The sequence below is a fragment of the Phyllostomus discolor genome, chromosome 4 (assembly GCF_004126475.2).
Source record: "Phyllostomus discolor isolate MPI-MPIP mPhyDis1 chromosome 4, mPhyDis1.pri.v3, whole genome shotgun sequence".
NCBI lineage: Eukaryota > Metazoa > Chordata > Mammalia > Chiroptera > Phyllostomidae > Phyllostomus > Phyllostomus discolor.
The window spans coordinates 152141681-152154252 of record NC_040906.2 but is presented as its reverse complement, the minus strand read 5'-3'; positions in this window follow the sequence as shown (position 1 = coordinate 152154252).

Below are 12572 nucleotides of genomic sequence, written 5' to 3'. Positions count from 1 at the left end.
GGACACCCTGACTCTTTCTGGGTTTCCAAGATCTTGCCAACACAGCTGGGCCCACCAACACCACCTTTATCACAATTACTCTTGCCTTTCTACTGTGCTTTGTTCTCCTGTACTCTTGAAATCAATCTTCCTACCAGCCCAGGTCCAGATTGCTTTCCTGTCATACTATATTGGTGCAATATATAGCTAACACTTCACTTGGGCTTGCTACATTCCAAATATTATTCTATACTGTATATGGTGTGTGTGGTGTGTGTGTGGTATGTGTGGCATGTGGAGTGGGTGATATGGGTGTGGAATGTGCTGTGTGTGATGTGGGTATGGTATGGGTGTGGTGTGTGAGGTGTGTGTGGTATGTGGTATGGGTAAGAGTATAGTGTGTGTGTGGTATGTTGTGTGTTATGATGTGTGTGGTATGGTCTGTGGTGCATGTGGTGTGGCATGTGTGATGTGTATGATGTGTGTGGCATGGGAGTGTGGTGTTGGTGTAGTGTACGTAGTATGTATGCTGGGTTGTGTGTTATGACATGCGTATGGTGTGGGTGTGGTGTGGGTGGTGTGTGCCCACATGTGTAGGACACATGCTTTTCTATCTTCACAACAAGCCTATGCCCCAGGACTCATTTTTATGCTTATTTTATAGATTAAGAAACTGAGGCACAGAGATACTAAATAATTTGCCCAATGTCACACAGCTAGAAGTGGCAGAGCTTAGATTTGAAACCAGCCTGGTTCTGGATTCTGCCCTCTGAACCTCTATGCTGAAACCAAACTGCCTTCCCAAAGCAGCTGATCTTACTGGTTGAAGAGCAAATGCCATTACTCATACAAATTATTTGACAATTCCTGCATAAACTCTTAGATGGTTAAGGTGACATAACTTTATATTACTATTTAAATTTTGCTAAGCTCTACTCAAACATGTTTTAAAGCATATTCTATGCTCTGACATAATACTGTTTCTCAGAAATTCTTCCATGTAATTTATGAATAATGGAGAGAAGTGGTTTTAAAGATCAGCATGGCAGTAGTGTGGCTTTAATGGAACAAATCAAGATGACTGTTCTAGTGTTACAGAACACAACAAGGGTGGGGGGGGGCCTGGGATGATATACTATTATTGAAAGAAGGCCCCGGGTCCGTTATGTCCACTGCCAGAGGAAAGACGTCTCTCAATGCCAGAGATTCATGAAAAGGAAAGGAAATGTTTATTTAATGCTATACAAACTTCAAGTAGTGACCTAATGTCTTCACCAAAATCCCAAAGTCCCTTAAAACACCCACAAACACACAGTCCTTCCTTCCTTCCCCCTTTGCCCAGTCCAGAGTACCATATCTCAGGAAAGGAAATAGAAGTCCATGGCTCAGGCAGTCCTCTGGTTCTTCCCAGTTAGTACTCGATCTCGACTGGGAGACCTCCCTGGATTCCCAGCACCCTCAGCTGAGTTGCCGGGATCTCTGCTAAAACCAGGTGGTGGTTCTCCCTTCTAAAGCTGTGGGGGTCCCCACTCTGCCAGGCCGCGTGGTTCCCTCTCTCTGGGATGCGGGAGTCTCCACTCTGCTAAAGACGCGTGGTTCTCTCCCTCAGGGCTGCCGCGTGGTTCTCCCTCTCTCAGGGCTGCAGGGGTCTCCACTCCGTCAAGTCCACGTGCTTCTTCTCCCAGGGCTGTGCATGGTTCACTCCCTAAAGCAGCATGGTTCTCCCCCAGTGGCTGCACATGGCTCTTCTTCTCAGGGCTGTGCATGGCTCTCCCTCCTAAAGCAGCATGGCTCTCCCCCTCAATGGCCACCAAATCTGGGTTTGAAATCCCCGCGGCCAATCTTCCTCTGCAGCCCCATTTCCGACTCCTCCCACACTCGGCTTCACATGCCAGAACTCGTATCCTTCCAGCTTTACTGGGCTGCCATCATGAGTCTGGGCAGGTGTGGCCCCATGTCCTGGAGCCAATCCTCTCCGAGCTCCCACGCAGGCGCTGTAACGCAGGGGACCTGCCCCCCACCAGTGACATCTGGGTGGGGAAGTTACTTCTGGGTGGGGAAGTTACTTCCGGGTGGGGAAGTTACTTCCGGGTGGGGAAGTTATTTCCATTCCCTGGCTTAGAGCTGATCACAGCTACTTAACTTATCTATGCAACCAGTCAAAGGTTATAGATATGCCAAAGGACCATGCCAGAGCTTAGCTGCAAGGCTGTTGCTATGCTAAACAGCTCTCAATGGCCCTGCTCCATTTGTCCCTTCCCCCAACCCACACCCTGGGGTGGGGGATAGAGATATCTTAAAATCTCCTGGACACCTTAAGTTCTGGACCCCATTTCAAATGCCTATTTGGGGCCCCCCCTCTTGGCTATACCCTGTAACACTAGCAAGCTCCACTAATGTCATCTGAGTAATCACCACACTCTCAGAGCCTGTGGTTCCACAGTGTAAAGTGAAAATGATAAAGAAAAGTCTGCCAACCTTGTCTATGTCCTCTGAGGCTCAATGGCATAGCATATATGAAAGCATGGGATAAACAGTAAAGCTTCATGTAAACATAAGTTCTCATTAAAGACAAAATGACAAGATTAAGAAAATGGAAAATGATTTCTTGCTAATAAGAAGAAAAGCCAATAACAAGGCTTCATACTGGCAGACATAAGCCTTAGGTCTTTGTTCTGGCATCTGCCAAGATAGAAAAGAAAAAGAAGACTTGGCGAGGGGAGAATAAATTATATCTGAGAAATGCCTTTAGAAACTGGCTATGGAGGAAGGCTTCATGGGAACGATCCTTAAGATGAACAGTCTGTGGAGTGCTGGAGAAAGCTCTGCCTTCACTCATTAGCTTTGGTAGTTTTTTTGTGAGGGTTTCCTTTTGTAGTACCAGCACTGGAGAAGAGTGGAAATAGAAGAAACCACCAGCACAAAGAAAGTTACTGGAATAGTAACTTCTAATGTCAAAGAACTTCAAACAAACTAAAAGGATGAGGAGAAGGATATACATGTTAGTGAAGCTAGTTTAAGATACATTTCCTAAAAAAACTATAATGTTAAACATAGACAAGCAGGCTAGAATTAAAAACAGTTACCTAGGAATTTGTTTGTTCCACATTACTTTAAGTCATCAATGTGCTTCATCAGGGGGTCAACATCCAGCTGACTTAGCCCACAGGTCCAACAGAAAGAAGACAGACCCAGTGAGTTGTCATCCTTCAGAGTCTAGATCTGTTTCATCCACTTCTATATCCAAAGCAATAGCACAGTGCCTGCCATAGAGGAGGCCCATATTATAAATAAATAAATAGGACAGAGTCAAGTTCAAGTACTGACTTTGCCATTTAATCATCTTGTAACTTCACCCCTTGAAACCTCACTTCACCATCTGTAAAGTCAGGGAGTTAGAGAGTCCCTAAGCTCTCTTTAGTTTCCAAAATTCTGTAATTCTATAGTTCTCACTGAAAACCAGATACCTAGGAGAAAATTTCTGGGTTGCAGATCTTTTCAATATAAGCCTACTAAGTGTAATAGTGGAAAGACTTAGTTGGTGAAAATGGCCTAATGTACAAGACAGCCTATCCACCTTTCCCTGTTGTTCAGGGCACAAATGAAATGAGCATTTTCTGGGGAAATGGCTAAAAGACGACATCTATCTAAGGATCATACCTATCATCGCTACACACAAATAACTCAGAGCAAAGACTCTACTGCAAGTCAGAAATTTGTAGGCAAATGTGGCATTCAGATAAATTCATTATCACCATCATGTATTTGTAACTTGTCAAAATAATATGAGCAAAATGCTAAATATGAACAATACAAAATGAAGCTATAGCTTAACCTTGGCCTGTGAGAGTTTACAGTGCAGGTCTTTAAAAATAAAAACATGAAAATAATGTGGTATTTGAGGACCTTAATGACAGTTTCAGAATGGGTATAAGCCATCCAATCAATTGCATGGTAACGAGCTGTAGTAAGTTGAAAAAACTCAGAGAACTGACATACTCTATTCCCTGAAGTGCTAAATAACAGGGATTAAAAGTAGCATTCAGGAAAAAGAGAAAATGCCACTGTCATTTCAAAATCAGGCAAAATGTATGTAATCCTTGCACAGTGGGGCTTTCACCTGAATTAGATGAGTAAGAAAGATTTGGAGAGGCACATGACTAGCATATTCAGTGGAAAGCAATACACTTGGTCCCTCACTTTCTGGAACAGAATCTCCGTCCCTCCAGCCCCAAACACGCTGGTCTGCAGTGCCCTTCCTTCCACAGCCTTCCCTCTGAACTGAGTGAGCACACAATTGAATTAGATCTCGCCATTAGAAAAATTGGTCCCTAGAGAGCAGCTCTGAAATCATCCAAGCAGAAAAGTGAGAAAGCACGTTTTATGGTTTGCTGAACGATTCTGAGGCTATGTATAAACTGAGAGCCGGGCCTGCCAAGGGCTGAGCTCTACCCATGAATTCCGCATTAGATCAGGGGGGTGATAGATGCTCAGATAAACATTTTTATTTTATGCCTCAACTATTCATCCTCTCTTCCTCTGATCAGACTCTGTTCACCCGACTTGCTCAGTGAAAACACACATGCGGTGAGTAATTATTTACCTTTGCTCACTCAGGCAGGCGTGTGCAGAGGTTCCATCCATTTGTTATGCTGGTTACCTTCTCTCCCTCGGCCATTCATCTTGATTTTCTCTCCCATGCTATTGATTTTGTGAAAGAGATCTTTTTTTAATTTGGTCTTCATAAATGGTATTGACATAACTGTGTTTTGCTGTTTTGTCTTACATATTGTACTGTAAACATGTTGTGCGAGATGGTTCATTTTTCCCCATGGGAGAAAGCCTGGTGTGGGTGCTAGAATAACAACCTGGGGGCCAGAAAAAAATCCTCTCTCCTGGGAAGTCTTTCCAAGTATTGGGAACATTTGAATAAAATCATGCCTAACCTCCTTGCTTCCCTTTCTCCATTTGTAAGCAAGAAAGTTGGGAGTGGCTAGCACAGGGTAAACAGATGAAGCCACATTTGTAATGTATTTGGGGACCACTACATAAAAAGCTCTACATAAAAAAAAAATCCGAAATAATAGCATAACTATTAGATTTGTGGATACCTTCGCCACAGATGAATTCCTCTATAATGCTCATAAAAACAAGGAATGAGGTATTTGGGAGATATATGCACATCATTTTAAAGGCAAATTTTTATTTGATGTCAAGCATTGTCATGAATTGCCATACGAAATTACAATTACTACTACTTGGGAGATGTTTTTAAAGTTATCTAGTTGTAAAATCAGTTTACTAAGAAACAAACAAAATAAAGTCAATGTGTAGTTGGGGGGAGAGGGAGTTCCCAACACTTGGATATAAATTTAAGAATTATATATCTCTATCCAAAGGGTTTCAACACATGCCTCACTCTTATAATTTTTATATCAGTAATTTTTATTGAGATAAAACTTGGTCTAGAACATTGCATTTTCTCAAATATATTAGAATCATGCCTCCAAGATTAACTATATATTTTGTTTTGGCTTTACTTTCTATTTTCTTACAAAAGATAAAATGAGAACAATATCTCATCTCGGGTGAACCTAATTTTCTGCTAACTGAACCTTTTCCTGATCCTCTGAAGCCCAGAGAGAATGCAGACACTGGCCTTTAGAATGTAGTTTCCCTTTGTCTTTTGCAGTCTGCAGAGGTATAGCCTAATCAACATACATACAAATTTTCCCTCTAGCTTTTCTTTGCATCTCTAAGCCAGACACAAGCCTCTAACAGGGCACACAAAGAAAGTTGTAAGCGCTTGGATGTAGATTAAAGTACCCTATAGTCCATGTGAGAGGCAAACATGTCCAACACTACCAAACTTCTAGACCCAACTTTTCCCTTAAAGAAACCAACAAAAGATAACATGTTAAGAAAGAAAAACACAGGTACAGGTATAAATGTCATTTTAAATCTCATTTGAAATTTTTTCAAAGCTCCTCAAATATTTGGACTTCAGTCTGTGACTGTATTTATCATTTATTTGTCATCCATAATTGGCCAACTGGAAACAGAACCCTTTCCCAAATATCAGAGACACAGCTTAGGGGCAGCTGAAACTGTAGGGATGTATTTCTTGAGGCCATTGTAGTTCCACAACAAGAAAGAAATTTAAGTTCCTTGAAACTGGCTTATCCTATTTCAACACAATTTTTATTCTTATAGATGTAGAAGAATTATATGTTTTATTTTGGGTCACAAAGAATCTCACATTATTATAGTTTTTTATCTTGTTCAGAATTGTTTTACTATTATTAACTATCATTATTGGGTAATCACCAGGACTTGACATCAGTCAAGATTCCTAAAATCTGTTTGGAGTGTGCTGAGAATACAGAGTATTTCAAAACTTTGTAATATTCTTATAATACCTTACTATTCAATTGTTAATTTTAGAAACATCACATAAAGCAGGTTTAGCTTCAATAATATTTATAGGTAGTCAAAGACTTTGTTAGGTACCATTCACATCTACTCAACCAAGGAGTGAGGCCTCAGAGTGAAACCAACCTTATAGATATCTTGATCTAGGACTTCTAAGCTCCAGAAATGTAAGGAAAAAAATTTCTATTATTTAAGCCATCCAATCTGCGGTACTCTATTATGGCATGTCTAGAAAACTAATGCACACCCTTTTCTCAGCAACTTTGAAGAGTTACCAACTTCTCAACAGAGGCTTAGCTTGGCACCCTAAGCAAAGTCTGCTTACTAGTCTACATCTGGGCACAGTTATGGCAACTAAACTGCCATCAGACACCTGAAGGCTGTCTGCTGACTGTCATCCATCAGGAACTTTGGGGCCTATTGCATCCACATCTTCCCTATCCCTTAACACCATTTCCAAATGCAAGCCCCTGTGGCCACAGTGTCTCCTCTAGCGGAAGCAGCTCCTTGTCCTTCACCTCTGTGTTCCTGGGCAGTAAAGAAGCCCCCAGGCAGCGGGAGAGCAAGGGATTCTTAGCTGCCTTCTCTTTTCCTTAACTTAAAACATCGAAGTTATAGCTTTTAGGCATTTGTTTTTCTTCCATATTTTTATATGTGTTTTTATGTCTTTCCAGTTTTTCTTGTTCAGTAGCAGAGACTATTGTTCCTCAAAGACTTTTCTGTTGTATTAATGTGTGCCCTCTTTAATCACCACTAAGTTCATGCATTTTCTAATAAATGGAGAAGAAACTATTTTAAATCTGTCTGCTATTCTTTAATTCCCCACATGAAGTGCACCAGTGTATATTTATCTAAAACTAATCAAGTTCAGAGGGGAGAGGAGAGGAAATTTCAGGGGAATTTCAGGGGAAAAGGGGAAGGGTTTACAGGAACGAGAATAAGGACACATGGATAAAAATTAGGGGAGGGTGGAAATGGGAGGGAGGATGGGAGGGCTGGGTGGGTGGGTTGGGATGGGAGTAAAAGATAGAAAATTGTACTGCAACAACAATTAAAATAAAATTTTAAAAAATAAAAATAAAACTAAGCACAGCTCATTGTGGTGGAATCAAACTTGTTTGATTTCAATCCTTCTCTGGAGTTTCTCTTTAAGTATTCATGGTTTACTGGCATCTTTGCATGCTTTTTTATCTTGGCCCAGATTTTACCTTCTTGGGCATTAATGGTGCATTTCATAATTGTTTTTAAATAAAACTTTCCATAAAAGACCAAATTATAACCAGCTAAGCAGCTAGGTGTCACACGAGGGAAGGCCCCCAAGTACGATGGCAGTGAGCCAGGTCTACTTAAGGAAACTGAGATGAGTAGGCCTGAAATCCCTCACTCCTGAACGTGGAAGTGGCTGTTCAGCGCAAGAAGTGGTACCTAAGGCCACATTTACAGAAGAGGCCAATTACTGTAAAGCATGTTTAGTTTCCCCAAACACTAGAAATCTGAATGTGAACCAATTTAAAGCTATTAGCATTTCATAGTCTCTTCGGTGTTTCAAACAGTGATAATATCCCAGTTGGAGTGGGAATATGACTGAGGAATCATCTCTTCCTCAATTAGCATACTCATGCGAATAGTCTGATCAAGCAAAGCATTTTAAATCTGTCCATAAGTTTCTTTCACCCTTGGCTCCCTAGAGCAGTGGTAAGCTGATATAGTGTTCTATTGCCTTGGCTAACTTCCTGTGAAGTGCAAACTTAAATTTTGCTTTACTCAGTTTTCTTGGTGGAAGAGACTGACCCAAACATAGTGTTGAGATGCAAATTGAAATGAAAATTGATTCTAGAGGATTCCCAATTCTTAACCTCTGCCTTTACTACTTCTAGTCACTTCCATTGGCCAGCATGGCCAGAAGCAAGATTCCCAGAATCAGATAATGAACCTTCTATCCAAATGCAGAACCTTCCAGAAATCATTTCAGCCAGTCAGGAAATACATCCCCCTCATATGTTTGAGGAGGAACTCAAACAATGGCACGCTAAAGTAGCATTTCTCATTCCCCATTGTGTGTGCACTGCTGGTGTGCAGATAGTTTAGGTGGTCCACAGGTGGACTTCTCTGTTGTGATGTGCATACAGTTATTTAAATAAAATATGAAATAGATATATTTCCATTAGAAAAATATAATTGACATTTTAAGCCCATGATTTCACAGACTTTTCTTCAATATTTATTCATACTGTACTTAAGGGCTAAGTTAATTTAAAGAAAGATATTAAGTAAATGATGGTATAAGTGGTAAGCAGACAGAACAAATATTGTGAAGGTCATTGACGAGCAGTGGAAATTTGGGAAAAGTAGCACAGAATTTCTTTCTGAGTCTTCAGGCAATTCTTGTTGCTGGTGTTAAGCAGGATAAACAAAAAGGAAAGGTGCCAAGCACATTGTGAAACTGGAGTCCAATAAAGATGAAATACTGTTTTAAGACAGATAATCTAGAAAGTGAAGACAGTTCATAGAAGACTTCCTAATAAAAATACTAGAACCCAGGAACAAAGAAAATGATACAAAGTTCTGAAAGAAAATAACTGCCACCTTACCGTTATATGCCCAAACTATTACTGAAGAATGAGGACGAAATACAGGCTTTTTCAGACTACAAAACTGAGCGTAATTGCCATCAGCAGATCCCTACAAACAGACCTTTTAAAAGGTGCACTTTAGGAGGCTGAAATTAGACTTAGAATGGAAGAGTGAATAAAAAGGAAAAGGATGCACAAGGAAAAATGGTGGGCAAAGAATTGGAAGCATAGGAGTAACTAACCATCACCTCTGTAAGTTAATAATAATGACTAATTTTGAGGGGTTTTTTTAAAAAAGTAGGGACAACTATAATAGCATAGATGATAAAATATAGTAATAAATAAGAAATAAAAATAGATAAAAATCATATGAAACTAAGATATAGGACAATAACATCCAAGCTATTACAGAGGTGATGAGAGCCACTGAGTTCTAATGGCTTCATATCATTTGGGAGGAGGACAGGACATTGACTAATATCTGGTATTGTAACATTAAAAACACGTATAAAGGAATGGAATCATTAAGGGATGAAAAAGGAAATAAACAGCGGTGGGAAGGAAAGGGCGGTGGGAGCTGGTGGAAGGGAATAATCTTATTGAAAATAGAGGAGATAAAACAAGAATAGGGAAAACCAGCAGCAAACCAAAAGCAGAATCTAAACCAAACATGGACACTAGGAAAGAGCTACATCCAAAAGCAGATTGCTTATTTCAAAATGCAAATAAATAGTTTTATGTTCACACACAGTACATCCTGTGGCTGTCCTTATATATTGCAACCAATTTTTGTAACAGAGATTGCCAGATTTAAGCTGCCGAAGTCTAATTAGGAAGCCCCCCTCCATCCACAACTGCATTTATGAGGCTCACCCACCACAGGTCTCTGTTATCCCTGTTAACGCTCAGTTTTAGAAAGTATCGGTTTGGAAGAGCATAGAAACCATCCCCCAAAAGGAGTTCACGTTCATTAAGTACACATGGACACACTCCAAAACCCTAGAGCTCGTTACACCTTTTTTTATATCTACATCCAGAGTTGCACTGTATAGACCCCTGAAGTCAGATCCTCTTCCCACTATAATTTAACTAAGGATTCTGTTACATCCGTCTGCAGGAGGAATTTAATTTTTCAGAATGGAAAGTAATAGAGCTCACCCAAAACTGAAATTGCAAGGTTGGAAACTCTCTGCCTCTTAGCATAAGAAGACATGTAAAAAGAATAAGATTTATGTCCCTAAACCTAAAATATTCTGAAGCAATTATTTACTTAATATCTTGCTAAATTACCTAGGATTGCAGTTTTGATTAGGAGAGCAAAAGAGAAGTCTGCAGGTGGCCTCTAAAGCTAATTTTGAAGACAGCTCTGCTAAGCTCATGCAGTGGTCTTGGAGAATATTAACACAGTGTTACAAACCACAGTGCCCTCAGGGTGTTCGCCTGCCTTAGAATTTAATTTATTTTATAACTCCTCTAATAGACTGAGTCTCATCCATTAGGTAAATATAGTGTAGAAATATTGGGTTGTTCTTCTAAAGAGGAAACCAGCAAAGATAGCAGATGTATTCTTGCAGAATCTTTTGCTGTTATAACTGGGTTCAAATTTGGGTTGTGTTGTGACCTGTCCCACTTCAGGGTTTAGGATGCTGCCTACCTGATACAAGATATTGTATGCTACTTTAGCATATGTCATATAAACAAAAACAAAAAATCAACTCAAGAAGACAATTTCTGTGATTGTCTTCTTGAGTTGATTGACAGAGTTTTACCAGTCAAACTTCACATGTCAGTAAATAGTTGCCTATACACTGAAAATACTTTTAATCAATGTATTCTAGTTCAGTGTTTGAGGTATACACCCAATCCTGGTAAGACAAATAGACCCAGAACTAGATTATTCTGAGAAATGGTTCATATTAGTGGTGACCAAAAAAAGGACTGGAGGAGTCAGTATGCAGCCTTTAAAAACAAAAATAAAAGTGGATCAAATATGGCATCACAACAGAGAGGAAGCTGAGTTCATCTGCGCACAATAAGGGGTGGCTTTGTTTCTCGTGGGCGTCCTGGCTATGCCACCCATCTCTGAAAGATAACCTCAACGCATGAGGCATTGTTCTTATATGTTCTCTAAATGCATAGAATATACTTAACAGATGGGGATAGGATAGCATTTTTATCTTTAGACATTCCTAACACGGAATGTGATTCGCAGCGACGCAAACCTGGAATAAGTTTCATACAGATTCACTTCCCAACTCACTTAGCAAAACTAGAAGAGTTTCTCAGGAGGAGGGATTGTAAGCAAAGGCTTCAGGGTGATTTAATAAGTCACCTTGGTAGACGTGAGTTCTTCACCATCAATAAAACAGTAAAGAATGTGTTCTTCCTAAGCCTTTAAATAAGAAAGCCTCCAAACATTTAGAGAAATCATCCAAAAACAACAACAAAACAATGTCAATAAATGTTCTCTGACTTATTTAGTTACTTTAATCTTTGTTTACCAAAGTTTTTTAAAGCTTATTCTTAAATTATGGCAATAATTCTTTTTATTCATCTCTTTAGTCACTCCTCCTAAGTTATAAATTCAGTTGAACAGATGCCAAATACCCAAGTCTTTACCTACATATTTCCAATTTCTACTAACATGCTTTCCTGGGGCTTTTCTCTCATCTTCCTTCCAATTACTTGACCATCTGATTTCAGTAAATCCCCTCATTTACAAAAAAGAAAATAAATAAATGCCAGTTTGGAATTATAGTGACTTCTCTAAAATAAAGTTACCTTAAAGCCTGCTTTCCAAATGTGTAATCTGGAAGTAGCTAAAACAAAGGTAAAAAACTGCCAGGGGAGAAAAAATGAAATCAACCTACATAGCATGAGATACTGCAACAACTTTGTGGCATTTTTGCAGAAGGCTTTGGACTATGGAGGAAGCTTGTCCAAATGATTGTGAATCATCAAAAATACAGAACAATTTCTTTGTTTCCAAACGTTAATGTTTGCTCTTTCTTAATTACTGAGGAAATCACTGCAGGTGAGGTGTCCTTGTCTGCGGGCTGACTGTCCCAAAGGAAGGGCTGGAAAGGCAGGTTTAATTGGGGTGGGAGAACTTCAGGGTATGTTTAATATTCTAAATGTTGAGATGCTTCTCTCTTGAGTCCTTATCGTTAAAATCTCTGAGTGGTAGTTCCTTGCAATGTTTGGCAGAATGTAACACTTTTAATTTAAATTTTCTACAAGACTGGCCTTCCTTGTGTCATTATCCTGTTTTTTTCTTACATACTGGACTGAAATAGAAGCTCATGATTGTGGTGTAAACTTAAGTTATAGGCTCATGGCTACAATGTCCAGGAGGCCCTTCCTACCTGTTGCTAAATACAATATAACTATGTCTCCAGCATGCTGGTGCTTCCTCCTTTCTTACTTCAACTCAACTAACCAGAGCTGTTAGATTGGTGTTTACACTTACATCACTTATTGGGCTTTTTTGCCTGTCCACTATTAATAAAATACTATACGACATGTAACAAGTGATGTAAGATAATATCAACACCAAAATTCATATACAGCTGCAACATTCAGAAAGTG